This window comes from Trachypithecus francoisi, unplaced genomic scaffold, assembly GCF_009764315.1.
Source record: "Trachypithecus francoisi isolate TF-2019V2 unplaced genomic scaffold, Tfra_2.0 Lachesis_group9, whole genome shotgun sequence".
In the NCBI taxonomy this organism is placed as follows: domain Eukaryota; kingdom Metazoa; phylum Chordata; class Mammalia; order Primates; family Cercopithecidae; genus Trachypithecus; species Trachypithecus francoisi.
The window spans coordinates 58,065,125-58,090,954 of NW_022681474.1; the positions used below are offsets into that span (position 1 = coordinate 58,065,125).

General features: G+C 56.1%; 1 protein-coding gene across 1 annotated transcript in view; it reads left to right on the forward strand.

Moving 5' to 3' along the window:
- Positions 1–8,952: 8,952 nt before the first annotated feature.
- The window catches only part of RASGEF1A (RasGEF domain family member 1A), a 74,967-nt gene continuing 58,089 nt past the window's right edge, over positions 8,953–25,830 (forward strand). Inside the window, exon 1 of the mRNA XM_033209897.1 lies at positions 8,953–9,167. The gene's annotated coding sequence lies outside the window, so the exon portion shown is untranslated. The remainder of the gene's footprint in view (positions 9,168–25,830) is intronic.

The window sequence follows — 25,830 nt, forward strand, 5'->3', positions numbered from 1 at the left end:
GCATTGTGCTTGATAACATCTTAACACATATGCTGCAAAACAATACGTTGTACACAATACATGTATACAATTTAAATTTGTCAGTTTAAAAAAAGTGAAAATCATCATTACGCAAGGTGAAAGAAACCAGACACAAAAGGCCACATGTCGTATGCTGCTTATTTACATGAGCTGTCTAGAATACGTAAATCTATAAAGACAAAGTAGATCAATGGTTGCAAAGGACTGGGAGGGGGTGAAAGAGTGGGAAGAACAGCTAGATGGTTTGGGGTTTCCTCTTGGGGTGACAGAATTGTTCTAAAATTGTGATGGCTACACAACTCTGTATACATGCTGAAAACCGTGGGGGAAGAAAACTGAGCAAAAATCTTGAGCAGGCACTTTGCTACAGGGTAAACCCAAATTACTAATAGATATCTGCGAAGATGCCTAACATCTTTCATCATCAGGAAAGTAAAAATGAAATCCACAATGAGACAATACAATTCAACCAACAGACTGGCCAAAGTAGGGAAGTCATCACTTAGAGGGGTGGGCAAAGATTGTGTGTTAGTTTCCTACCGCTGTAACAAATTACCACGATCTTGTGGCTTAAACAACAAAAATCCACAATCTTATGGTTCTAGAGGTCAGAAGTCCAAAATCAGTCTTACAAAACCAAGGTGTCAGCAGGGCTGGTTGTTTCTGGAGGCTGGAGGGGAAGCTGTCTCCGTGCCTCTTCCACCTTCCACAGGCTGTAGGCATTCCTTGGCTTTAGTCCCTTCCTCCATCCTCAAAGCCAGCAGTGGAGCAACTTCAAACTTTTTCTCTCTTTCTTCTTCTTCTTTTTTTTTTTTTTTGAGACAGGGTCTTGCTCTGTCACCCAGGCTGGAGTACAGTGATGCAATCATGGCTCACTAAAGCCTCAACTTCCCCAGCTCTAGTGATCCTCCCACCTCAGCCTCTGGAATAGCTGGGACCACAGGTGCACACCACCATGCTCAGCTAAGTTTTGTATTTTTTTGTAGAGACAGGGTCTCACTATGTTGCCCAGGCTGGTCTTGAACTCCAGGCCACAAGCGATATGCCCACCTTGGCCTCCCAAAGTGCTGGGATTACAGGTGTGAGCCACTGCACCCAGTCTCACTCTTTCTGGGCCTCTGCTTCTGTCATCACATCTCCTTCCATGACTCAGACCCCTTTGTATCCCTCTTGTAATGACCCTTGAGATGAGACGACCCATCTGAATAATCTCAAGATCCTCCACTAATCACATCTGTAATGTCCCTGCTATCATATAAGGAAACATACTCACAGATTCCAGGGATTCGGACACAGACTTTGGGGGGGTCTTTATTCTACAGAAAACAATGGGACATTTCCCAAGAGTTGAACATGTGTATTGCCTATGACCCAGGAGTTGCAAATTCCAGCCTATGTTTGGGGAACTCTTGCACCTGGGCACCAGGAGACAGGTACCCAGTACTTCCTGGGTCTAGTCCTCATAACCCTCTGATCTCGCCTCCTTTTATTCTTGGCCACACTTACTGTTTTCCAGCCATACAGGCTGCTGTGGAATGAGGAATTGGGCCAGCTTTTGTCCTGGTTTCTGGATGGGAGCCTCTAAATCCTTGGAATTTCCCCAGTGACAGGAATGTTATTTTGTTTTTCTTGGTGGGCACCTCGGACCACATCTTTGTTATTCCTGGTGGGCACCTCGGACCACATCTGAATTTATGCCAAGATGGCTCAGAGTGGGGCCCGAAAGACCAACCCGGTGATTAGAGGGTGGGCCTTGGAGCCACACGTTATCATCCCAATTTCTGGGGAGAGGAGCTGCAGTGCAAAGCACGTGGTGCTGGTCGCTCAGTCATGCCTGTGCAACAAAGCCCTGGACGCAGAAACCCAACTCTAGACACACAAGCTCAGATGAACCTCTCTCATCGGCAATGCCTTTTGCATGTTGTTACCCATGGATGTGTCAGGACGGTGATGTACTTGACTCCCTGGCAGAGGCCATGGAAGCTTTGCATCTGGGACCCTCCCAGACCTCATCCTTTGAGACTTCTTCGTTTTTTTTGAGACTCTTCTTGTGGCTGGTCCTGACTTGGCCCTTTCTGCTGTGGTGAAGCTGTCGTCGTGAGCAGAGTGCTGACTGAGTTCCGAGCATGTTCCAGTGAATTCCACTCGAGGGGGATCTGCTAAATTTGGAGCCAGTTGGTCAGAAGCGCAGGTGGCCTGGGGCCTCCAAGTTTGCGGTGTGTATCTCAGTGAGGGCACTCTTAACCTGTGAGGTCTGGCCTCGGCCTGGGGAGTCAGGCTGCCCTGCGTTGCCCAGGCCCTTCTCCACTGGTCTCAGTGTGGCCCCACCCACTGCCTCCTTGCACAGGCCCCTCCCTCTGCTGGAGCTATCACTGGACAGCTGCACAACACTGTCCTCACCCCAAGTCTCCGCCTATATATCAACTCAGGGCTGTGTAGCCTCTACCCCGGTACTTTTCACCTTCTCTGCTTTTCATTCCCAGTGAGTGCTTACCATCCTCTAACATAAAACACAATTTCCCTATTTTTTCCTGCTCATTGTAGTCAGCCACCTCTAGAATACCCCTGTGGGAAGGAATTTTCATCTGTCTTGATCACTGCTGTATCCCCATGCCTAAAATAGTGGCCAGTTCACAGTAGGTACTCAAGAAACATTTGTTCAGTGGACGGATGAATATTCATAACAGCATTGTTCATAATAGCAAAAATGTGTCAATGCCCCAAATGTCTATTAGCAGCAGATTGGATAAATCTATTACAGTGTGCCTTTAAAAGTTAATTAGTTGCTTAAATGGTCAAATAAGCATTGTATGTATTTATAGTGTACAATGTGTTGTATTAAAATATGTATACATTGCGAAATGGTGAAATCAAGCTGGTTAACATATGCATTACCTCATATACAACTGTTTTGGTGGTGGGATACTACAGAATACAGTAGTCTCCCCTTAGCTGTCCCCTCCAAACCCCCAGCAGACGCATGAAACTGCAAATAGTACCAAAGCCTATATATACTATTTTTTCTATACACACATATCTATGATAAAGTTTAATTTATAAATGAGACACAGTAAGAGATTAACAACAATCACCAATAATAAACAGAACAATTATAACAATATACCAAAATAGAAATTACGTGAACGTGGTCTCTCTCTCTTAAAATATCTTAATTGTATTATACTCACCTATCTTTAGGCTCCAGTTGATTGCCAGTGACTAAAACATGGAAAGTGAAACCCTGGATGTGGGGGCGGGGGGAGGTGTTATATTTCCAATGAGTACCAAACAACAGTTGGCATGAATGAACAAGAGCTACACCCATCAACATGTGTGGATTTCACAAATGTAACATTGACGACACAAACAAGTGACAGTAGAAAGAGTATGATTCCACTTCCAAAAGTTCAAAACCCGGCATACCTATCTAGGGGTGGAAGTTTAAGGGGTTAGGGAAATAAACATTGGGATAGTGGTTACTTCTGGGAGGAGGCGGTGGGGAGGGCTTGTGCCTCACTGCTTCACCCCAGTGGTGGGTTTGTTCTTGAGACTGCACATCTACATTTCACAGTTCTTCAGTATGTAGGACACATTTTACAATGAGAGAGAGAGAGAGAGAGACAGGAGCATAGCAGGATGACAGAGTAGTGTTGAGTTCTCAGTTCCACTAAAGAATTTATCGTGAATTTGGCATAATAGCAGGACCCTATGATATCCTCTACAGCAGGAGTCCCCAACCCCCAGGCCACAGACTGGTACTGGTCTGTGGCCTATTAGGAACGGGGCCGCACAGTGGGAGGTGAGTGGGCAGGCAAGGGAGCAGTCCTGCCTGAGTTCTGCCCCCTGGCAAATCAGTGGGGGCATTAGATTCTCATAGGAGTGCTAGCCTTATTGTGAGTTTTGCATGTGCGTGATCAAGGTTGTGCGCTCCTTATGAGAATCTAATACCTGATGATCTGAGTTGGAACAGTTTCATCCCGAAACTACCACCCCCAACTCCCCTGCCACACACTGCCCTGTCTGTGGAAAAATTGTCTTCCATGAAACTGGTCCCTGGTGCCAAGAAGGTTGGGGACCACTGCTCTACAGTGCTGAAAACCTAATGGGAGACCTGGAGAAGGCAGAGTTGGATTCGTCTGTTACAGGAATTCTGCCAGGTGGGAGACATGAAGGTAAAAGGAACAGAGAAATGTAGGGTATTGGTATGGAATAACTGAAAATCCATTCTGTGGAAACAAAGCTGAATGAACTGGCATGTGGAATCAAGAGGGGGAAAGCTGAAATCCCAGGAAGAGCTGGTTTGTGGGGGCTCAGCAATCTAGAGGACCTGGTACGATCAATGATCCATGCTGCCAACTGGTGCCATGGTGGTGATGGGTCTACCTTGGAGAGATCTTGAAGGGGGAACACATTTTGGGCAGGACAATGTCTGTGTCACAGTAAACAGTGGGTGTCTGAAGTGTCATTGATGTACAGGTTTTAGCTTCCATAGCCTGCAGAAGTTCCTCTATCTCAAGACCCAAAGGAAGCAAGACTCAAAGTACTGCTGCGTCCTGTTGGGGAGACATCCTTGGAGATGTGCCTCCCAGCCCCACTTTCCCTGGATCTGGTGGCCAGAACACCCTCCTGCGGAAGAGTGCCTGCCCCGTAAAAATAGAGGTGGCAAAAGGAAGTTGCAAGCCAAAAACTCAAGGGCAACACCTGAACGAAAAGCGATGAGAAAGTATTCACAAAAGCCCCTAATTATATGGGAGATTAAAAATTATTTTTCGGCTGGACATGGTGGCTCACGTCTGTAATCCCAGCACTTTCGAAGGCCAAGGTGGGTGGATCACTTGAGGTCAGGAGTTCGAGACCAACCTGGGCAACATGGTGAAACCCCATCTCTACTAAAAATACAAAAAATTAGCTGGGTGTGGTGGCTCACACCTGTAATCACAGCTACTAGGGAGGTTGAGGCATGAGAGTCGCTTGAACCCAGGAGGCGGAGGTTGCAGTGAGCCGAGATTGCACGACGCCACTCCAGCCTGGGCAATAGAATGAGCCTCCATCTAAAAAAAAAATTAGTTTTCAATTTACACAGAGTAAAATTCATTCTTGTTGCTGTGCAGCTACTTTAAGTTTTGACAAATGCATAGTCATGTGACCGCCACTACAAATCAAGATACAGGGACACTCTTCATGGTGCCTAAACATTTCCCAATACTCTAGTCAACACTTTCCCCTACTACTCGTTCCTCGTAGCCACTGAGTTGTTCTTTATCTCCACAGTTTTGCCTTTTCTAGAATGTCATATAAAAGTCCAATGGGCTGGGTGTGGTGGCTCATGCCTGTAATCCCAGCACTTTGGGAGGCTGAGGCAGGTGGATCATGAGGTCAGGAGTTCAAGACCAGCCTGGTCAACACAGTGAAATCCCATCTCTACTAGATACAGAAAAAATTAGCCGGGTGTGGTGGTGGGAGCCTGTAATCCCAGCTACTTGGAAGGCTGAGGCAGGAGAATTGCTTAAACCCGGGAGGCAGAGGTTGCAGTGAGCCAAGATTGTACCACTGCACTCCAGCCTGGGAGACAGTGCGAGACTCCATCTCAAAAAAAAAAAAAAATCCAATGGATTATTTGGAGTCTGACTTCTTTTGCTTAATGCATCTGAGAGTCATTCAAGTTGTTGCATTGAACAATGGCTTGCTCCTTTTTACTGCTGAGCAGTTGTTCATTGTATGGAAGTACCACAGTTAGTTTATCCATTCAGCTACTTTTGGGTTGTTTCCAGTTTGGGACCATACTGGAGATTTTCAGACACCTCTCTCAGGAACTGATAGAATATGAGATCCAATTCATTAACAACAATATAGAAGATTTGGCTTTGATGAACCAACCTGACTTAACTGAAATATACAGAATATTCACTCTTTTTCAAGGGCACATGGAGCATTTGCCAAAACAGAACATATTCTGGGCCATAAAGAATGTATCAACGGATTTCAGAAAATTGAAATCACACAGAGTACACTCTCTGCCTGATGTGCGATTAAATTGGAACCCAGTAGCAGGAGGGTAGCTAGAAAATCCCCTAATATTTGAAACTAAGGAATGTCCTCCCAAATAAGTCATGGGCCAAAAGAGAAGTTAAAAAGGAAATTTAAAAGTCTCTTTAGCAAAATGATAATGAGAAAAAAACACCAACTGTGAGAGAGAGTAAAGCAGTGCTTAACAAGAAGATAAATAGCTTTAAGTCCATAGAGTAGGAAAGAAAGCTGAAAACCAATGAACCTACCCTCCAACTTCAGAAACTAAAAAAAGAGAAGGAAGGAAGGATAGAAAGACAGTTAATACTCCCCCAAAGGAGAGCTACAAACACAATGAAACTAAGAGCAGAGATTCATGAAATAGAAAGTGCAACAGAGAAAGCTGAACAAAGTCAAAAGTTGTTTCTTTAAAAAAATTATAAAGTTGACAAAACCGTAGCAAGACTGATCAAAAAAAAGAGAGTGAAAAACACAAAGGTCCCCAATACCAGAATGCAAGTGGGACATAGCTACAGATTCTACAAACATCTGAGGGTTAATATAGCGATGTTATGAACAACAACATAAGGATGTCAGAAAATCTGAAAATTTAGACAAAATGGGCAAAATCCATAAAAAACACAATTTACCAAAAGTTACATAGGAAGAAGCAAATCATCTACATGGTCCTATATATATTAAAGAAAATGAATCTGTCATTAAAAACCTTTCTACAGTGAAAATCCAGGTGCAGAGAGCTATTAATATTCTCATTGAATGGGTGTATTCTTATTGAAAATTCATGGAGCACAACTTTATGATTTTTGTCTATGTATGTTATACTTACAAAAAATTATCCTTGGGAGGCTGAGGCAGGAGGATTGCTTGAGTCCAGGAGTTCGTGGCTACAATGAGCTATGATTGTGCCACTACACTCTAGCCTGGGAGACAGAGTGAGACCCTGTCTCAAAAAAATAAAAAAGCTATAAAAGTTTACTTAAAATGAGTAAACAAATAAATAATATGGGGAGTGGTAGATGGGCATACAGATGAAACAGAATTGGCCATGTATTGATAATTGTTGAAGTTGGGCCATTGAGTTTATTGTATATACCTTTTTAGCCATTACTATTATAAGTGTTTGAAATCTTCCCGAATAAAATATTTTTTGTAAAAAATAGTAAGATCATACTACTTTGTTCAAACCCTCCACCTCCCTCTGAGTCAAAACCACAGAGGGCTGATGGTTGGCCAGGCTCTTCGCGATATGGTCCACCTGGCAGCTCCTGCAGGCTCCTCTCTACCACACTCACTCATCGCCACCTGGCCTCCTTCTAAGGCATCCTTCACCTCAGGGCCTTTGCATTTGCTGTTCTCTTTGCTGAAAATGTTCATTCTTCAGATTTAGCATAGCTTGCCTCAGTTAGGTCTTAGCTCAAATATGATCCTTTCTGCCAAGATTTCCCTGATCACCCAAAATAAAATCCCCAACCCAGCAGAGAAGGCGGGTGGTGAGAGACTACAGTTCTAGCTACTCAGGAGGCTGAGGCAGGAGGCTCACTAGAGTCAGGAAGTCCCTGGCTGTAGAGCATAGTGATTGCACCTGTGAATAGCCACTGCACTCCAGCCTGGGCCACACAGTGAGACCTCCCCTTAAAAAAAAAAAAAGAATCCCCCACCCTACAAACTCCCCTCCCTGTCTCTTCGCTAGCTCCCTCTCCCCGCTGGGCCTCTCTCTGGGATCTGCAGCATCTGACACATGGACTATTTATGTGTGTTTTTATTCACTGCCTACTTCCCACAAGAATGCAAACTCCAACCAGACAGAGACATTCACAGCCGAATCCCAGTGCCCCATCTTACACTTGGCATACAGGTGTTCAAGACACAAGACTGAGTAAGCAAGGTCCTCAGTCTCTTCAAGGGGTGCTGTAGGGCTCCTCCTCATTTTTTTCACACAGACCCCTCCACTTGGGGGCTTCGTGGCCCCAGACCTGTTTCACACTGGCTCTCGTCTTACTGCCTACAAGAGTCACCCCGGGCTACCCTCAGGTCAGGCCACGGGGAGTCCGTTCAGGAGAAGGTGACCCTTCAGAGTGACAGGAAGTTCCACTGGACGCCAGAAGACCTGTGTCCTGCTTTAGTGGTTCTGAAATCTCTCAAGGTGGCTTTGGAGCCTTGCTCTGCGACTTACTGGCTCTGAGACCCTGCAGGGTCACCGCACTCCCTGTACATCAGTTTACTAACCAGTCCAATGGGAACAAATCCGCCACCGATCTTACAGGGCGATTGTGATGGTTAAGGGGAGTAACCCAAGGGGCCAGGACTTGCCCACAGAAGGACTTTCACGGTCTGATGCCACTGACAAAAATTTTGTCAGCTCTGCGGGAGTCCCCAGGGGCCTTTTAAATGCGGTGGCCGCATCGCCTCCTAGTTTGTCTGTTGCCTTATTCTTTTTTTTTTTTTTGAGACGGACTCTCACTCTGTTGCCCAGGCTGGAGTGCAGTGGCGCGATCTCAGCTCACTGCAAGCTCCGCCTCCCGGGTTCTCGCCATTCTCCTGCCTCAGCCTCCCGAGTAGCTGGGACTACAGGGGCCCGCCACCACGCCCGGCTAATTTTTGTTGTATTTTTAGTAGAGACAGGATTTCACCGTGTTAGCCTGGATGGTCTCTATCTCCTGACCTCGTGATCCGCCCGCCTCGGCCTCCCAAAGTGCTGGGATTACAGGCGTGATACCTTATCCTTTTTAAATGAAAGCCTGGCCGCCCTCTCCTGGCGCCTGCCCTGTCCCAGTGCCCTCTGCCCGAGCCCCGTCTCGCGCCCTACCTCCCCCTGCACCTTTGCCCCGCACCCTCCTCCCTCTGCGCCCCGCGTCCCGCGCTCGCCCGCTCCCCGCGCTCTCGCGCCCGCTCCGTGCCCGCTCGGCGCTCGCTCCGCGCTCGCTCGCTCGCGCTCCCCGGCGCCGGCTGCGGAGGGAGCTGCTCTGCCCGCAGCTGGCGCAGCGCGGGGGCGGCCGCGGGTGGGCGGGTGCCGCGGGCCCGGGCGCCGAGCATGAGCCGCCGCCGGCGCCGGCCGCGCGCTGCTCGGGGCCCGATTGCGGCGCGAGGGCGGCGCGGGAGCGACGCTGGCCCGGACCGAGGTAGGCAGCGGCCGCGGACCTTCAGTCCTTCGGAGCCCTCGCCCGCGCCCGGGGCCGTGCCCTCTGGTTGCCGGCGCGGGCAGGGCGGGGCGTGCGCGGGCCCGGGGTCCCGGCTCGGCGCGGCCGTCGTGGGGCCGGGTCGCAGGCTCAGGGCGCGGGGCGGGGGACGCGCGCGGGGGAGGGCGACCGGGAGCCCGGCGCGCGGAGTTGCTGAGAACTCCGCCCGTGGCTGGACGGCGCCAGGACCCCCTGCTCCCTCCGCCCCTGCAGTGCACCCGGCGGGCCGGGCCATGCCGGGCCGGGCGTGGCAGGAGCGCACGCGGCGGGCGGGCGTGGGCACTGCGGGCAGGTCCGCTGCCCGGAGCCTGGCGTGGAGGTGGGGGCTGGGGAATCGGAGGAGCTCAGGGCTGCGCAGTTGGAAGTTTCCATTCGCTCTTCTGCGTTCTGGGCCCCGCCGTGGTATCTCACGCCCTTGCTGTTTGGCGAGGAATTGGGGCTTGAGCTCTGCATTTGGGGGAGAGGGCCAGGGCCATGCCAGGTGTCTTCCTCTCCCTGATGGGCAAGGGTCATTTGAAGGACCACGCTCTCTTTGCCCCGGGCCTTGTCGGCCCCAGGGACGGGGCAGGTGCAGCTGGTTCTGGTCTGAGGGTAGGTGAGTGAGAGGTGGGGGCGGAAGTCCCCTACTGTGTGTGGAGAGACGCGCTGGCAGGTTCATGTGCCCTGCATTTCTGGCTGCCTCTGGGTGCTGGACCTGGGGGATATTTACAGGGAGGCGGCAGTCTGCCTCTTGGGAGCCACCTGGGGGCAGAGACCTGGTGGTGGTCAGCGCTCTCTCCCTCCTGCTCAGAGCAGCGAGCACCTCCCTGGTTCACCCTCCCCACCACTGCCACTCTTCTCCCACTGTCCTGCGCAGGAAGGGCCCCGATGGCCTTCGGCCGCAGGATCCCAAAACACAGGAGTCAGGCTGGGTGCAGGGGAGCCTCCCGGAGGCCTTGCTTCCCTCTGCCCCCTCCCAGGGTTCTCCTGCCCCCTCCGGATGCAGTCTTGCCAGCCCAGCCTGTCCAGCTCGGTGCCCTGGACTCTAAGGGGCTCTAGGGGGCCTCCACCCGAGAGGCCACAGGTCTTGATTAGTGAACCACGGGCAGGCTGCAGGCCTCTGAGACTCAGTTTCCCCATCTGTAGACTGACACAGTTTTGATGACCTCTGAGGACATTTCCACCCTGGTGTCCAGTGACACCTTGCTTTGGAACCTCAGGACCCCAGCCCAGGAAGGGGAGATCCAGAGCTGGGGGACATGGAGGACCTTGGCTGGATGGACAGGGACACGTGAGTGGTTTCTCTGCCCCTCCAGCCAGTGCGTGTCCTTAGGGCTGTGGTTGGTAGTGACCCAGCGAGGTGGGTGCAGCAGGCCTACAGGCCCTACTCCTGAGAAGGATATGAGCTGTGTGGATCCCACTGGCTCTCTGGCGAAGTGGAGAAGCTGTGTCCTCCTGCACATGCCCCTGGGTTTGCGAACCAAGCAGGTATCCCAGGTGTGCCTTGGCCTGAAGGCCAGCCAGCGAGTTTGTTTTTCTCTGGGAGACATCTTCGATCTGCCAGCCGGATGGCTCCCTTCCACCTGGCAAATCGTGGAAATGGAACAGTTCACACAGAGCAGAGGGGTTTTTTGGTGTAACTTAGCAACTGCAGACGGGAGGAGGAGGAGGAGGGATAAATGGCATTTGTGCTGGACAGTGGCTGGTGTGGGGAGAGCCACACACACAGTGGTCCCCGGCAGTGGGAGGGGCCAGCCAGGGATGAGAGTGAGTGTACACTGGGACACAGTATGGCCAGGAGCCCCTGAGCATGCCGGTCCCCACCTGTAGAACAATGCCCGGGGCAGGATGGGACAGCTTTGGTTGGCCTTTGGTTTTTGGCAATAGAACCGTGGGTTTCACAGAAGCCATATTTGTCAAATAGGTCAAGTGAAGGTGCTGTGCCAAGGCAGGGATGGGGGCAGGGGGTTTGGCCCCCCCACTGTCCTCAGGAGAGGGGCTGGTGGAGGGATGCTCTTCTCTGCATGGCCCACCCCAGGGGAGGGGCGCTGGGCTGCTGGGGTAGGTCCCAGGGCAAGCAGATAGCAGATGGGGAGGAGACTCAAGGCATCTCCCCGACCCCTCCCTGCTGCCCCTTGACGGCCCCTCCCTCCCCTTCCCCCTTTTTCTCCTGAGGCCATCTGCTTGGGCCCAGCGCTCTGGCTGTTTTTCTTTTGGAGCTTCCAATCTGCCTCCTGGAACTCCTACCCACTCCAGCCTGCCTCTCGGCTCCTCTGCCCTCCCCTGCCCACTCCCTGCTGGGGAGGATGAGTGTTTACCTAGCAAGGGTGTGATGTGCGGAGGGAGGGGACTGAAGTGGCACTGGTGGGCTGACAGTCATAGAGGAGGGCCTCTGATACCCACTGGTGGACTGCTGGGGGTGTCAGAGGCCCTTCCCTATGGCTGTCAGCCTGACCTGTGGGGGTCCAGAGAGGGCTCACTGCCCACTTTTTGGGTGTATCCCTGTTGCTACTTCCTGGGCACAGAACCTGGGGCTGTGGGTGTGTGAGAGTGGGCTCTGGGCCGGCCCAGAGTGGCAAGCTGCCAGGAGCCCATGTAGAATGTCCCTGCGCGCTGGGACACCAGGAATTCCCCAGCTAGCAGCCTGGGAGCAGGGGTTGGGAAGGTCAACTGGTATGGCCAGCAGTGGCTTGGTGAGCACTGTGTGAAGGGAAGCCTGAAAGCCCCTCGGGGTCCTGGCCTGCTCAGAGTGGGAGAGGGGCTCTGGCCTCAGGGCTCACCACCTGGGACAGGCGGGTAGAGGCTGCTCCAGGCACCATGACAGAAGGCTGTGAGGAGTGTCCGAGCAGGAGTGGACAGGTCTGAGGACCCAAGTGGGGCCTCTGCTGTGATGGACGGGGTGGGGGTGTGACTGCTGCTATGGCCATCCCTGCCTGGTGGACCGTGGAGAGGGAGGTCAGGCAGGGAGAGTAGTCAGGTGGCCCCAGCTCTGCTGCAGCGCTTCCCAGGAAGCACATGGGTGCCTTTGGGCATGACTCAGGATGACACCCAGTGATCCTGTTCTGGGAAGCTCCTCTGCCTTGCCCTGGGTGCTGCCTGGGCTGGGGTAGGGGCTGGGCTGTGGGCCTGTGCTGCCCAGGGCAGCCAGCAGGGGCTCCAAGACCTGCCTGTCTCTTGTGAGCTGGCTGTGGGGTTCTTTGTGAATTCAGGGAGCAGAGGCCAGCACTGGCTCAAAGAGGAGAGGCCTGGGCTGGGACTCTAGACAGAACAGGCCAGGGCGGGCACTTCATATGTGGGATGCAAAGATGTGGCTGCTCGGTTGACAGGTGCTTTTCCTTTTTTAAAAACAACGAGAAACTTGCTCAGCTGTCCCCACCCTGGTTGCCTGTGCGGGTTGACTTTGAAGACATGTTCTCTGCTCACTCTGAATCCTCACTTCCCACTCACTCCCACCCACGCCAATCTGCACACACCTCCTTCAGTCCAGAGATGTCTTCTTGCGAGGCCGTGGACGTCCACTGCCTTGCTCCCAGACACCCATTTCCTGGGCTTGGCTGGCCCCTGGTTCTCCTCCTCCTGTCCCGGGACACTCAAAGTCCCTGTTCCTCAGGACCTGGGCTCAAACCCTTTACCCAGCCACAGCATCTGTTCCCTCCTCCGTGCTCATCCGGTTCCAGCTCCCATCAGCCCCCACCTGTCCTCTGGGCTCTGTCAGGTGTGAGCCTGCTGGACGCTTTCCAGGTGACGATGCACATCATCATGCCCCTTAACCTTGCCTGCCCCAGGTTCCCCATCTGAGCACATGGGCAGCTGGCTCTCCCTCGCCCCTTCTGCCAGCTTCCCTTTGCCTGGAGTTGTCAGCTAGTCTGGCACACCGCACTCCAGATCTCTCTTCTGCCTCTTGCTGCTCACTGCCACCTCTAGGGGCCGGGCCGCCATTCCCTGGCCAGGACATTTGCAGTGGCCTCCTTACCCTGCAGGCTCTTCCCCTACTCAGGACATGGCCTCTGCTGGGACTCCCTCCTCCCAGGAGGCTCCCAGTCTTCCTTGGGTGCCTTCCTGAACTTTCCTGCTGTGCAGGGGGCCTGGGGCTGTTCTGCAGCAGCCGCCCTGGGTGTACTTGTCTATGATCTCCTGGGGTCCAGTCTGCACGAGGCCTGTTGCAGCCCAGCCACAAGACAGTGGCTATGCTGTCAGATTCAGTGAACATCCATGGGAGGTGCACGGAAGTGCCTGAGCCACCGTGTGTGGTGGGGCAGAGATGCCTGGCCTGGGCCATGTTGCTGTGCCCACACCAGGGAGAGGAGAGGAGAGGAGAGGAGAGGGAAGCCGACCTGAGAGCCCTGGGACAGTCTGGGGGGATGGTGTCTGGGGTCCAGGACCAGGAAGGAATTCTGGGAGGCGGGGCTGGGAGGCCAGCACCCTGTTTGTTGTCACCACCACTTCTGTTTCTCCAAGTGTCACCCTTAGACTCTACCTTGAAGAGAGAGTTCTCCCTGGATCTGGTTACCATGGAAACACTGTTAACAAAGAGTAGCTTCCGTGGAGGAGGCTGGCGGGAGCTGGGAGAGGAGAGGGGGCGCGTTCTGATGGTTTACCAGCAGGGCTTGTTTCCCCACCCCCACCAAGGCTGCCCAAATCTGGTGGACCCTCCCCCACCCTCTCCACCCATGGGGCTCTCCAGGTCTCTGGTACCCTGACCCACTGAATGTGAATGTCAGGCAGCCTTGAGTGCATCCGGGTGTGTCCTGGTCCCCAGCCACAGCTGGGGCACTGGGGCAGGCCTCCTCCTTGGGGCCTGGGGAGACATGCCCAGCCACAGCACCAGGTACTTCCCAGGGTGAGGATCTGCATTTTGTCCCTGTACAGATGCAGACTCCAAGGTCCAGATTTCTCCTGCCTGGACTTCTCTGCAGGCTAATTCTGTGCCCAGCTTTTTCTGACCAGTGCTCTGAGCATGCCCTCTGGGCCTTGCTTCTCCCAGGGCTGTGGTCTGGATGGAGGTAATGTGCAGCCCTGAGCCAGGCTCTGGGTGAGAGCTGGGCAGCCCCAGCTTTGCTGGCTGAGCAGAGGAGGGTTGGCCCCAGTTGCTGGTACCCAAGCCTCTGCCCTCAGAGCTGGGGGAGGAAGGATGGGTCAGAGGCAGTGCAAGTGGACCAGCTGGGAGGATGGGGCTTGGATGAGATTGGAGCTTGGGGAGTTCTGGTGGTGCCCTGATGCTTTCATGAGTTAATTACTCAGAGCAGGTAGGGGGCTGCATCAATTATTCATTTTATTATTGCTGTTAGCAGTGGGTGGCTGGATGAGGAGTGGAGTCCCCCACAGGCCAGGCCAGGCCAGGCGAGCACTGGTGGCACCTGGGAGAGCCCAGGTCCTGCCCACACTGTCCATTGCAGGCAGGGCCCTTCCTGCTCGGTCCCACTAGGGGGACAGGGCCTTCTATGCCCCGTGCCCCTCCCTCCTCTGGCCTGGTTGTCTCTGGGAGCCGAGCTCACCTTAACCAAGCTGGAGTGAGTTGGACCTGCTGTGAGGTGAGCTGTGGGTACCTGGGCCAGATCGACTGCCCTATGGGGAGTGGTGGTGGTGGAGAGGGCTGATAATAAACTGCCCTGGCAGGTGTGGCCAGGGGTCTCAGCTGTTCTTCATGGAAAGGCCATGGCAGCCAGAACCACTTCCAAGAGGGGGTGGGGCCGAGGGGGAGGACACTCTCACATTGGTGGGGCCTGGAGGGGAGACCCACAGCTGTGGTCACCAGGCACCCACCAAGCCTGGTAGGTGCGCACAGGCTGCACAGTCAGTGCTGGCTCGGAGATGCCTGCACAAATGTCAAAGAAGCTGCTGTTCAGGCCAAGTGTTCCAACTACAGTGCAATTAAGAGAGAAAGTGATAACAAAATGGATAGCTCTAAAAGAGCGTATATTTAGAAAATTTGAAACGCATGTTTGAATGATGGGTCAAAGAAACAGTGGAATCGAAAGTTTGGGGTTAAATGATAAAAAATAGAATGCTGTGCGCTCTGGGTCATGGCTGTCAAGGGCTACATGCCCTGCTGCCTGCTGACTTCTGGAGAGCCCAGTTGTACAGGAGAAGTCCACACCCAGGTGCCCTCCTTGGCTCCCACAGTGGGAAAGGTGGGAGGGGGCAGGACAGTGGCCAGGCCTCCTGTGGGCACGGGAGTCTCCCTGCTGGGGTCCTGAGACGGGGGTGGATCCTGGCTTCTCCATGGGGTCTGGGTCTGGGGAGCCGCCTGGCCCTGCCTATGGGGACTGGGGTTCCACAGTGTCTCTCTGGCCTGCCATAGCGCCCAGGGTTGGACTCCAGGGCAGCACGGTGTTCTCAGCCCTGCAGAGCAGGACACCAGATGCATCCGGAGGTGCACCGAGTGCAGAGCTGTCTTATGTGAGGCGACTGGGGATGCTGTCGGGAAGACACAGGAGGGGATCTCCAGGACAGCACCAGTGCCAGGCAGGGCAGGGCCCAGGCTACAGAGTGGAGAGGAAGGAGCAGCAGGTGTGGGGAGGCCGGTGCCCTTGGCCCACCCTGCTGGTGCCCAGGCCTGGGTGTGGTGTACAGTCACGTGCCTGGGGGCTCTGGGTATACACATTCATTCCGGGTGTGTGCATTCACACCCAGGTGCTGGGAGGGCCCCTGACCAGCCTACTGTCCAAGGGCTCTGCTGGGCGTTTCACTGACATGTGACTTAATGCACCTCTTTTTGATACCAGCATCATTACACCGATTTTGCCAATGAGCCTCTGGGGTCTGCAGAGAGGGGCGGAGGCAGAGGTTGAGGCCAGGTCGCTCCCGTGCTCTAGGGAGCATGTTAGAGAGCAGGTGGTGTGTTTCTCTGGTGCCTCCCTTCATCTCCCCGAGCCTTCCTGCTGTCCCTGCCCTGCCCCTCCGTCCAGCTCCTGAGCTGGCCATCTCCCTTCCTGCCTTTGTGAGTGGTTTCCCTCCCTGTGTGCCTTCCCCTCCACACTGCCGCCTTGGGGCTCAGCTGGACGGCCCCAGTGGGGAGCACCTCCACCTCCTGGAGTTGAGGACACCCCTCCTTCTCTGGGCTATTGAGCCCCTGAACGTGCAGCGGCGGCACCTGGCTTCTGAGTGCTTGTTCTGTGTCCTCTCATCTCGTTCCTGCCTGTGAGGGCTATGACTTAGTGCCTGGGCTGGAGATTCTGATAGAAGGGGCTTAGAGAGGGTATGCTCTCAGGAGATGTCTGAGTGGGAATGACAAGCACCATGCAGGGAGGGGAGGAGGCTGGATAGAGGTGCAGTTGCAGCGGAAGTCTAGCCTGATTCCATGGGGACTCCGGAGTGTCAACTGACCCTACAGCCAGCCTCCCTCTGAGGCAGGGGAGTTGGAGTCAGGCCTGTGCACTGCTCAACCCTTGGATGCTGGCACTCCAGTCTTCTGCAGAATGCTGCAAGTGTGGATGGCCGCTGCACAGCCCTAGGGAAGTCTGGGTAGGGCCCAGCTGCAAGTCCCAGGGGGCGCTGCTACTACCCCCAGGCAAGAGGCTACCTGCTGTGCCTACAGGCCCTCAGCCGGTCCCTGGGGGGCTTGGAATGCAACTTCAGGTCCAGCCTGCTCCTGCATCCCACAGCATCACCACCCTGCATGGATGTCTGTCTTCCTGGGGTCACTGTGAGTGTCTGCGGGTTCTTCTCTGTGCTCCTGACTGCCAGCCCTGGGACCAAGTGCTGTGCTGGCATGGCGCACAGAGGAGCTTTGTCTGTTTGTCCAGGGAAGGACTGACTGATGGTCATGTTGTCAACCCTGGGCTCAGGCTGGATGGGCCTGAGATGGGGGAACCAGAGACCAGGGCCAACCCCAGGCCAGTGAAGGCAGTGCAGGGTGGGGAGCGCTGTCCGGGGAGTCTGGGGCCTGCACATCAGCCCCTGCTACAGCCCTCTCTTCACTCTGGCCCCCAGCTGTCCTGCCCAGGCCTGGTGGTCAGGAGGCCCATGTGCCCAGTGAGCTCTTTCAGCTTGCCAGGAGGGCCAGCCCAGGTGGCAGCACATGAGCTGCCCAGAGAGCCCACCAGGCACGGAGAGGCTGTGCTGAGTGGATGGATGGTGGGTGTGGGTGGCACAAAGAGGAGACAGAGGCGGTCCCGTTCCTAGGGGCTGGCCTGTGGGGCATCCATCCAGCAAGCCTGCAGCTCAGCAGCTCACCCAAGACTGCCAGGCTCTCTGAGGCTCCCTGCGGGTGGTGCCCCTCGGCCTACCGAAACTGAGCTGCTCTCCTCCTCCCAAAGGGCCTGCCACCTGGTGTGGCCTGCAGCTTTGCCCCAAGGAAATGCACTTGCCCTCTGGCATTAAGCACAGAGTTGGCAGGTGGCCCTGAGGGAGGTGGGGCACTGGGTTGGCCATGAAAGAGGAGGACAGGTGGCAAGGGGCAGGGGAAGTGGTGACCGAGGCTGGACTTCACCCTCCTGCTGCTCTGCTAGGAGGGGTGACTTCACCCTCCACAGCCCCCTCACCTCAGCCTCCTGACTGGCCAGGCCAGCCATGGGGTCCTCCCGCTCACAGAATCCCTCACTTCAAGATGAGACACTCCATACCCACCCACTCAGATGATGCAGGCTTAAACGAAACTGTGCCTCCCTATCTTTCAATGAAGAGCTGACTGGTGCAGGCTTCTAGGGGCTCCGGCATGCAGGCCTCCATGACGGTACCCCTCCCTGTAGCAGTGAGCCACGTAGTATAGAGGCAGCTTTCGCCTGGGATCCTGAGTGAGGAAAGAGTTCACCCCAGATGCCCACTGGAAACCTGCCCAGCCTGGTTGGTCTCTGAGCCTCCATAACTGTAACACTGGAGGCCCTCATATCATGGCCCAGCCAGCTGCCCTCCCCTGCCTCACCCTGTCTGCCCTCTCCAGGCTGCAGCTGTGTGCCTTGGCCAGAGCACTGGCCGCCTGGATGGTGGGAGGAGTGTCTGTCAGTCCTAGGGGGCACACCTTTCCCCGGCTAGTGGGGACAGCCATGCACCCCTGTGGGAGCCCAGGGGAGAACCCCTGGCTTCAACCAGACTTTATACAGCACATGTAAGAATGGTCAGTGCAGCGTAATGCAGTGCCAGGGCTGGCTCTGCAGAATGTGAGTCCCAGGCCTGCTTTCGAACAGGGAGGGCGCTGCTGATGGGACCCTGGACCTTGTTGTTTCCCATCGCTGTGTGCAGTCACTAACCCCTGGGGAGGCCTGGGGGAAGTGCAGGGGACTGTGGGATCCGAGAACATCCCCACCCTCCTAGGAAGGAGAATGTCACTTGGTGGAACCTGCCTGCAGGGCAGATGGGACTGAGGTGTGGAGAGGCCCATGGAGGCACCCCCGGGGGGCAGAGGCATGCCCAGTCCCAGAATCCTGCCTCCTGGGTGAGACCTGTGCTCCTCCTTCCCCACCAAACACCGCATTGGTGGGACTTGCTGGGCAAGGCCCTGTGTGGCTGATGAGCTGCCCACCTGGTGAGCGGTGTCTAGACACAAGTGGGCCCAGGGCGGGCATGCAAATTGTCACCAGTGTGTCAGCGAGGCTTGGAGGGGTCAAGAGTCCTGCTGGTGCTTATAACCAAGGAGTGGCCAGTCCAGGGTGTGGACCCAGGCCTCATGGCTCCTCCCCCTTGCTGTGACCTCTGGAGCCATGTGAGGGACTCTGCAAGGTGCCACTCATCCTCACCTCCACCTGAGAGATGGACTCAGGCAGAACCACTGGAGAGCGGAAAGTTGACCTGGAGAGATATGTCAGATCACAATCCCACCTGCTGTAGGCCATGCACGCCAGGCATGGCCCAGACTCTGGGAGTGCAGACACAACCTGAAAATAGGCAGAAACGAGCCTAATGACTCGGCTTATAGGAAGGAGGGAGAGGTGCCAGGAGGGAGCAGTGAAAGCAGCCACCCTGGGAAGGCCAGGTTCAAGCAAAACTCTGAAAGGAGGAAGGGGGTTTCTGGTCGTAGAGAAACCCTGTCTTGGTCCAGCTGGGCCCCAAGATGGACTCATGCCAGTAACCAGGGAATGGCAAGAAAGCCGGGGGACACAGGCCTGGGGTTTCATGCCACCTTCACAACTCATCTGTGTCAGTGTGCAGATGGTGCCAGTGGGGGCACTGCTGCATGGCCGTGGTGTGCGCTGGTCCACACCAAACACATCCTCAGCCCCAATGTGGAGAGAACCAAGGACGGGAGACTGGGTGGGGGAAGGGACTGAGGTCCAGAGTCGCACTGAGTGTGCAGTGCCCTGGAAGCTGAGAGGGGTAGCCCATGCATTATGACATGGGCAGGGACCCCGGAGAGGCCACTCTGGTCTGCGTCTTTGACCTGCTGCACCTCACTTTCTTCACCCACCTCCCTTGGCTGTTGATTCCCCATGCCCCCCCACCCCCACCCCCCAGCCCACCAGCCCTTTCTTTCCTTGAGGTTCCTATTCCCGTTCTTTTGCCTGTGACAAGCCCCTCAGCCCTCGTCCCATCCCTGAGCACATGGTCCAGGGAGGACACAGCCAGTTGCAGCCAGATCAAGAACCAAGCTCTCCACTGGCTGCCTGGATGCAGGCTGCTGTGTGTCCCGGGGGGCCTCCAGCAGTACCTACCGCACCTGCCCCTGCCTGGCCTGCCTTGTCTTGGCTCCAGGGCCCCTCAGCATCCTCACTCCACCTGTGGCATGTGGGGCACAGTGTGACCAGGACAGTCGTTAGCGTGGGCTCCTTGAAGACAGTTCACTCTGGGTCCCCAGGGGCCTCCTCCTGCAGAGTGCTCCCCCTAGGCTGGGGACAGCCTCTGTCTAAACACTGTGGCAGCTCTAGGGGGCAGGAGAGAGCAGTCAAGCCGAGATGGTCTCCCTGATCACAGATGCGCAGCTTTAACGTTGTTTGGCAACCAGAAAGGAAGGAGGGCATCGGAGAAGCCCAGACCACACTGTGCCCCCACTCTAGATTGGTCCTCCTCTGGGGGAGTGGGGTACCAGTGGGCAGACAGGGCCAGGAGCCAGCCCAGAGAAGCCAAGGGTGACGGGTGCCCAGGAAGGGCCACACACCCACCACCTGGTGGTCCTGAGCCAACACTGGTGCCTACTCCCACCCCAGCATCCCCATCCCTTGCTCCAGGGTTCCCTTGACATGGGAGTCTGGGTTTTGGTTTTAACTCTGGCCCTGACCAGTGTCCTGTGTCCTTGGACAGACAATTACAGTCTCTGGCCTCAGTCTGTGCTGCTATGAAATGCCAGTGGCACTCCTCACCTCCTCAGAGTGGTGGCTGCAGAGGGTACACGGCAGAGCTGTGATGTTCCTGTCCTACTCCAGGTGCAGGCTCTGGGTAGGGCTGTGAGACAAGGAGTGAGGAGTGTGCCTGCCCCCAGAGCTTGCAGCCTAAGAGGAGGTGGGGGCAACTGTCCACAGCCTTTGGACGAGGGTGCAGCCCTGGGGCTGGGTCAGGACGGTGGTCAGCTCTCTCACCTCAGCCTGCTCCACTGTCTAGGCCCAGATGGCAGTGGGCCAGGCAGGAAGGAGCGATGCTGTGTGGGCAGCCTAGGTGGGCAGCTTGGCCCAGGTGGTGTGAGGGGCCTGGAGGGCGCCAGGGCCTGGGTGGGGCCATGCAGCGTAGTGACTTTGGGAGATTGCCTGGATCCTGCTCTCCTTCTTGCTGGGCATTCCCACTGCAGCCAAGCCCGACACCGGCCAGAGGGGTAGGGCTGGGTGGGGCTGAACTCTGCCAGGTAGTGACCAGGTGGTGGCTGGGGCTTCCTGGAGGTGCTGGAAACCTCACACTTCCTGGTTTCCTCTCCAGATGCCTGGGAATGGGGAGCCTCTGCCCAGGAGGAAAGTCCCCAGTTTCCCAGCTAAGTATGTCAGGAGTGTAGGGATAGAGGGCTCTCCAGTGGGCCCTGGGGCCACCAGCTACACAAGGAGGTCCCAGTGTCAGACCCAATGGAGTCACTGGTGTCATTGCTTGTGTGCCATAAAGGGACTGTCTCTTTTGTTCCCTCCCTTTAGTCGCAGATTCTGGGGACCCTAGGAGGAACCCCTGCTTGGACCCCTGCTTGGAGCTCACCCCACAGAGACCTGTTTTACCTCTGAGCTACAGCAGTGGTTTCCATCCTTGCCTGTGACCACAGACACTTGCTCAGGGAACACAGCCTTATGAACTCCCAGCCCCCACCCAGCCCCACCCAGCCTTCCGCCTGCAGCTGAGGCCCAGAGGCCGGGTGTCAGTGCGCTGGGACCTGGGTGTGAAGGTGTCAGTTCCGGGGCCTACAAGAGTAGACCAGGCCTGGGGGTGGGGGTTGGCCGTGCTGCTTCAACACCACATGCTGCTTATCTTGGCCAGCAGGTCAGAGGCTGGGTCGGGTCTCAGGGGCCGAGGTCAAGGCGCTGGCTGGCCTGCCTCTTCGGAGGCTCCAGGCAGAATCTCATTCCATGAAGTCTGTGTCCCCTGTGGGCTGTTGGCCCCTGAGGGCCCCTAGAGCCTCCCTCTGGGCCTTATGTGAGGCTCCGCACATCTCCGAGCCATCCACAGGTGTTGGGTCCCCTCACGCCACCATCTCCCTGACCCTGCCTCGTCGTCACACTTTCTCTGACCGTAGCCAGGAAAGATTCTTCAACTTTAAGGACTTGTGAATACATTGGACCCACCCAGGAGAATCTCCCAGCAGCCTCAAGAGCCTCTGCCTAATTACACCTACAGAGTCCCTTTTGCTGAATAAGGGAACATTCCCGGGTTCCGGAGATCAGGGTGTGGGCATCTTTGGGGGTCATACCCACTCTTGAGAGCCTAACCCCACACATGAGGTGAGCAAGACAGCCCTCCCCAGGGGTTTACAGTCTGGGGAGCTACAAGGACCCCAGATCCACACACAGGGCAGTTTGGAGGTTGCGGCACCCACTGAACACATCAGGATGGGGTGGTGGGGAGTGTGGGGGTGGGTGTCAGGGAGGCTGGACCTGGCTGGGCCCCTCCTGCAGGTGGTCTTGCTATGGCAGGCATGGGAGTGTTTGGGGGCACCCCTGCCTGTGGGCCCTCCCTGGGTTGGGTGTGCACAACCCCTCTGTCTGGGGCATGGACAGAGGAGACCATGGGGGTCTGCCCATGATGGGCTGCTTTGAACTTGATGGTCCTGAAGGCGTGGGGTGTGGTGCTCTGTGAGGAGAGCTGGGGTTGTTGGCAGCAGGTTGTGGGTTCCAGTGGGGTACGGATGATGAGTGCCAGGGTGCAGGGGAGCGGTTGGTCCCAGTGGGTGTGTGTTGAGGCTGAGCAGGAGACACAGGGGCCTCTCTCGGGTCCTGCCTCCCCCTGCCAGCCAATCACTGGGCATGCAGCAGAGGGAGCCTGCAAGCCTCTGCAGAGGGGCTCTGTTGCCAGTGGGAGTCAGGTGAGTTTGGCAGCCGAACACTGAAACAGGGTCCTCTGCCTCTGCTAAAGGCCCTTGAGCTTGGGACAGGTGAGGGGAAATCAGACCTTCCAAAAAGAAAGTGCACTGTGCCTGCCTCACAGTCAGGCCCCCTCCCTTCCTGGGAGTCCATGGCTGAGCAGGAGTCAAGGGCCTGGCCAGGCACTTGGGGTTGGAAGGCAGAACCACTGACTACACAGCAGGACTCAGGACTCACAGCAGGTAGCAGATGGCAGATGTGGGATCTGAGCCCTGCCTGGTGGCAGACCGAGGCCTCCCATCCACCCTCCCTGCCTCTGGCTGTGTGCCTGGGCTGCCGTGCCCCACTGGAGGGTCCCCCTGCTCAGTGGCCTGCCTGGTGGTCTTCTGACCATGGTTCAATGCCCTGCCATCCCTTCCCAGGCAGGCCTGCCTACTAGAAAGGGCTGCTGGACGCTGAGCCCCGGCCTGTCCTGCAGTCCCATAGCCCACCCCTTCCTCCCTACCTTCCAACTCCAAGTGCCTGGCCAGGCCCTTGACTCCTGACCTGGTTCCCCTGCCCACCTAGGCCTGGCTGTGGAGAGGTGGGTCTGCTGGTCTGTCTGCTCCTTCTGGGGTGCCTGCTCTGTGCCCTGCCTGCTGACACCCTTGAAACTAAAGATGTGTCCATGATATGGAGTGTGCCTGTGTATACACACCCATGTGGGTGGGTGGCAGTGCTGTGTACACACAGGAGTGCCTGGGTCAGCCCTCTATGCCCCCAAGCCCCCTCTGCTTCTGGGGGCCTGTCCCAGGCACTGCCCTTGGTCATCCCAGCATCAGTGGCAACAGGTGCCCTCTGTGTCCTCCCCTTCTGACAACACTCCCCGTGGCCAGGGCCAGGTGGGAGCTCAACACCACCCTGTGTATCCTCAGGGTGCCGCTACCATCCAGCAGGGCCTCTCCGTCTGCCTGCTTCTGCATCACCAGGGTTCCGTCTTGTTGGGAAGACTCCCTGTGGCACAGCACCTTCACCTGTCCCCTCCGAACCTGACAACAGCAAGGAGAGAACTGGTACTTGTGAGGGCCAGATGAAGGCCCGGTCCTTGTCCAGCAGTACCTGGTCCCCCTCATAGTCCTGGAGGAGTGGCTGTGCACAGGGAGGCAGAAGCAGAGGTGTCCCATGAGCCAGAGAGTGCGGATTCCTGACAGGCCGGACAGTGCAAGCTCCCCAGCTAGCGCTCAACAAGCATGTTTTGCAGTCTGCTCGGGGCTCGCAATTAACAGTACTGTGCCACCCTTGATTGTGTCTGGAGGTGAGGTGGTGTGGCTGTGGGCTCTGGGCTGACATCTCAATTTTCACAGTGGCCTGCGTCCGTTACACACACTGACACTTTGTGCTCAGTGGCAAAGCAGAAGCAGTAAATCAATCTGTGTGTCTTTTTCTTTCCTGGGCATGCTTGGGTGTGTTCTGGAAGCCACACTGTTCCTGCTCCAGCCTTTGTGCCTCCTAGGGGATTCCAGCTGAAGGGCAAATCCCAGGATGGTGAGGGGCCCCACAAGATGCTTCAGGCAGCAGCGGGGTGCAGATGAGAAGCACGCAGTCCTCATGTTGGGGGGATATTAGGGACCTAGTGCCAAACCCACGGGGTGCTTCTCGTGAGGGCCCCAGGCGGCTGCTGCTGGCTGATTAGTGCTGCATGCTGGGACTGCGGCAGGAAGGTAAACTGAGTCTCAGAAGTTGGGTTGCAGAAGAGTGCCATCAGGGCCCAGCAAGCAGAGCAGGCCTCTTCCTGCAGCCCTTCCTGTTGGATTTCTGGGTTTCTGGCACCTTCCCGGCCTCCATCAGGGGACAGGCACTGCCTTCCATGCCCTGCAGCCTCAGAGGCGCTCCCTAGAGCGAGGCCCAGGCGCCTCCTCACACATTCCCTTCAGCTGTGAGGCTCACTGCTGGAGCCTCTGCCTGGCCCTGGGCAGCTCCTGCCTGCACGTCCCCACCTCCACCCAGGAGACTCTGGCTTCAGCAGGGCTGCCGGTCGGTGCCTGAGTCCATTGAGCCTTGATCCCCAGGACCACCACCCCCAAGCCTCCAGCCCTCTCTGCCCCTTTCAGCTGGGAAGCCGCCATTGACCAGGTGACAGGTGGGAAAACAGCGGAGCCACGATACCCCTCATGTGCTTTTGACATTTGACCTGACCTTGGGCCTAGGTGAGGGGCAGATGTAAGCAAGGAGACTCTGTGGAATGGAGCATGGAAGGGACCCCCTAGGGTGCCTGACCCACCCCCACCCCTTCGGTACACCCCACACTTGGGGGTTCTCAAGTCTAGCTGTGTGCTGGGGTCTCCCACTGAGCTGGCAGACGATTCCAACCTCAGAACCACACCCCCAGACTCTGATTCTGTTGGCCTGGGGGCGGAGCCCAGGAATGTGTTTCTAGCAGTCTTGGGTGGGGTGGGGCACTTTCTGAGAGTGACTTATGTCAAGCAATAGGCGAAATTGGCACTGTCCTGAGTCAGCTAGAACTCACAGTCAGCTAGACTGTGTCCTATGGCTGGTGATGGCACGTGGACCTGGGAGGTGGCCTTTGCGTCCCCCAACAGGGAAGCCATCATAGCTGCTCAGGTGTGTCCATGACAGGGGCTCTCCTCATTCCCCCATTCCAGGCGGCTCTCCTCTTCCCAGATGTAGTGAAACCAGTGTCTGGGCAGCTGGCTCCCAGGCAGTGCTCCTCCGTAGCTGAGAGACTGTGCCTTGGCCAAGGGTACACAGTGCCGGAGGAGGTGCCCCGCAGGGAGCTGCACTGGTCCCTCAGGCGCATGTCATTCACATTTTCTAGAAGAGGAAACTGAAGTTCAGAAAGGTGAAGGACTTTTGCCAGCTCCCTCGTTGGGAGACACAGAGGTGGCGTGCTTGCCTTGGCCACTGGACCCTGCTGTGAGCACTGTGCCCTCTCCCCCGGAGACTTTCCCAGAAGGACGGCACTGAATAATCTTGCTTTTAAATATACATTAAACACACGTGAAAGTCCCTGCAGGAACACCTTCCCTGATTAGGCAGCGTCAGACCCTGGTGGCTGCAGCAGCTTCCTGGTGTGGGGGCCGGTGGTGGGGGCAGGAGCATTCTCTGTTTTGGACTCTGAGGATCGGGGGACATTCTGGGGCCTAGCCCCTCCTGCCCACGGGTCTTCCCAGCTGGCTCCTTCCGAGGGACACAGAACTGGCCCTGGTCGGCAGGTAAGGGGAACAGGAAACCCCAGGGCCAGCCAGGGGCCAGGACGCCCTGCTGGTCTG